This window comes from Schistocerca gregaria, unplaced genomic scaffold, assembly GCF_023897955.1.
Source record: "Schistocerca gregaria isolate iqSchGreg1 unplaced genomic scaffold, iqSchGreg1.2 ptg000265l, whole genome shotgun sequence".
Classification (NCBI taxonomy): Eukaryota; Metazoa; Arthropoda; class Insecta; order Orthoptera; family Acrididae; genus Schistocerca; species Schistocerca gregaria.
In genome coordinates, this window is record NW_026061767.1 from 1,817,531 (window position 1) to 1,820,940 (window position 3,410).

A 3,410-nucleotide genomic window follows, 5' to 3' on the forward strand; every position below is an offset into this window, starting at 1 on the left:
AAGCTTCTAAGTTGAAGTAATAGCCAGTAAGAAGTAGTACAATTCAAGTATTAGTTATCGATTATTCACTTTTTAGCCGGCTTTGGTGGCTTGGACATCACCTAGGACCTTAAGATTTTGCATGAAAGGAGGACTTGCACCCGCGTTGCAAGGGAGAATGTGAAAAGTGTTCATATGTAGTAAAAACCTGAGAAATCCGTCCGTTTTCGTCATTTGCTATCGAATCGACTTAAAGCCAGATCGTCACATTGGCCGTTCTTCTCCCTGAGACGGTTACATTTATCGTCTGCAAAGCTATGTCGCGTGCTGCGGTATGCGGAGACACTGATAGCACCATAGTAGAGCACAGAAGAAGCTTCTAAGTTGAAGCAATAGAAAGTAAGAAGTAGTACAATTGAAGTTTTAGTTGTCGATTATTCACTTTTTAGCCGGCTTTGGTGGCTTGGACATCACCTAGGACCTTAAGATTTTGCGTGAAAGGAGGACGTGCAGCCGCGTTGCAAGGGAGAATGTGAAAAGTGTTCATATGTAGTAAAAACCTGAGAAATCCGTCCGTTTTCGTCATTTGTTATCGAATCGACTTAAAGCCAGATCGTCACATTGGCCGCTCTTCTCTCTGAAACGGTTACATTTATCGTCTGCAAAGCTATGTCGCGTGCTGCGGTATGCGGAAACACTAAAAGCACCATAGTAGAACACAGAAGAAGCTTCTATGTTGAAGTAATAGCCAGTAAGAAGTAGTACAATTGAAGTTTTAGTTGTCGATTATTCACTTTTTAGCCTGCTTTGGTGGCTTGGACATGACCTAGGACCTTAAGATTTTGCATGAAAGGAGGACTAGCAGCCGCGTTGCATGGGAGAAAGTGAAAAGTGTTCATATGTAGTAAAAACCTGAGAAATCCGTCCGTTTTCGTCATTTGTTATCGAATCAACTTAAAGCCAGATCGTCACATTGGCCGCTCTTCTCTCTGAAACGGTTACATTTATCGTCTGCAAAGCTATGTCGCGTGCTGCGGTATGCGGAAACACTAAAAGCACCATAGTAGAACACAGAAGAAGCTTCTATGTTGAAGTAATAGCCAGAAAGAAGTAGTACAATTGAAGTTTTAGTTGTCGATTATACACTTTTTAGCCTGCTTTGGTGGCTTGGACATGACCTAGGACCTTAAGATTTTGCATGAAAGGAGGACTAGCAGCCGCGTTGCATGGGAGAAAGTGAAAAGTGTTCATATGTAGTAAAAACCTGAGAAATCCGTCCGTTTTCGTCATTTGTTATCGAATCGACTTAAAGCCAGTTCGTCACATTGGCCGCTCTTCTCTCTGAAACGATTACATTTATAGTCTGCAAAGCTATGTCGCGTGCTGCGGTATGCGGAAACACTAAAAGCACCATAGTAGAACACAGAAGAAGCTTCTATGTTGAAGTAATAGCCAGTAAGAAGTAGTACAATTGAAGTTTTAGTTGTCGATTATTCACTTTTTGGCCTGCTTTGGTGGCTTGGACATGACCTAGGACCTTAAGATTTTGCATGAAAGGAGGACTAGCAGCCGCGTTGCACGGGAGAATGTGAAAAGTGTTCATATGTAGTAAAAACCTGATAGATCCGTCCGTTTTCGTCATTTGTTATCGAATCGACTTAAAGCCAGATCGTCACATTGGCCGTTCTTCTCTCTGAGACGGTTACATTTATCGTCTGCAAAGCTATGTCGCGTGCTGCAGTATACCAAAACACTAAAAGCACCATAGTAGAACACAGAAGAAGCTTCTAATTTGAAGTAATAGCCAGTAAGAAGTAGTACAATTCAAGTTTTAGTTGTCGATTAATCACTTTTTAGCCGGCTTTGGTGGCTTGGACATCACCTAGGACCTTAAGATTTTGCATGAAAGGAGGAGTAGCAGCCGCGTTGCCCGCGAGAATGTGAAAAGTGTTCATATGTAGTAAAAACCTGAGAAATCCGTCCGCTTTCGTCATTTGTTATCGAATCGACTTAAAGACAGATCGTCACATTGGCCGCTTTTCTCTCTGAGACGGTTACATTTATCGTCTGCAAAGCTATGTCACGTGCTGCGGTATGCGGAGACACTAAAAGTACCATAGTAGAACACAGAAGAAGCTTCTAAGTTGAAGCATTAGCCAGTAAGAAGTAGTACAATTCAAGTTTTAGTTATCGATTATTCACTCTTTAGCCGGCTTTGGTGGCTTGGACATCACCTAGGACCTTAAGATTTTGCATGAAAGGAGGACTTGCACCCGCGTTGCAAGGGAGAATGTGAAAAGTGTTCATATGTAGTAAAAACCTGAGAAATCCGTCCGTTTTCGTCATTTGCTATCGAATCGACTTAAAGCCAGATCGTTACATTGGCCGTTCTTCTCTCTGAGACGGTTACATTTATCGTCTGCAAAGCTATGTCGCGTGCTGCGGTATGCGGAGACACTGATAGCACCATAGTAGAGCACAGAAGAAGCTTCTAAGTTGAAGCAATAGCCAGTAAGAAGTAGTTCAATTCAAGTTTTAGTTGTCGATTATTCACTTTTTAGCCGGCTTTGGTGGCTTGGACATCACCTAGGACCTTAAGATTTTGCGTGAAAGGAGGACTTGCAGCCGCGTTGCAAGGGAGAATGTGAAAAGTGTTCATATGTAGTAAAAACCTGAGAAATCCGTCCGTTTTCGTCATTTGTTATCGAATCGACTTAAAGCCAGATCGTCACATTGGCCGCTCTTCTCTCTGAAACGGTTACATTTATCGTCTGCAAAGCTATGTCGCGTGCTGCGGTATGCGGAAACACTAAAAGCACCATAGTAGAACACAGAAGAAGCTTCTATGTTGAAGTAATAGCCAGTAAGAAGTAGGACAATTGAAGTTTTAGTTGTCGATTATTCACTTTTTGGCCTGCTTTGGTGGCTTGGACATGACCTAGGACCTTAAGATTTTGCATGAAAGGAGGACTAGCAGCCGCGTTGCACGGGAGAATGTGAAAAGTGTTCATATGTAGTAAAAACCTGATAGATCCGTCCGTTTTCGTCACTTGTTATCGAATCGACTTAAAGCCAGATCGTCACATTGGCCGTTCTTCTCTCTGAAACGGTTACATTTATCGTCTGCAAAGCTATGTCGCGTGCTGCAGTATACCGAAACACTAAAAGCACCATAGTAGAACACAGAAGAAGCTTCTAATTTGAAGTAATAGCCGGTAAGAAGTAGTACAATTCAAGTTTTAGTTGTCGATTAATCACTTTTTAGCCGGCTTTGGTGGCTTGGACATGACCTAGGACCTTAAGATTTTGCATGAAAGGAGGAGTAGCAGCTGCGTTGCCCGCGAGAATGTGAAAAGTGTTCCTATGTAGTAAAAACCTGAGAAATCCGTCCGCTTTCGTCATTTGTTATCTAATCGATTTAAAGACAGATC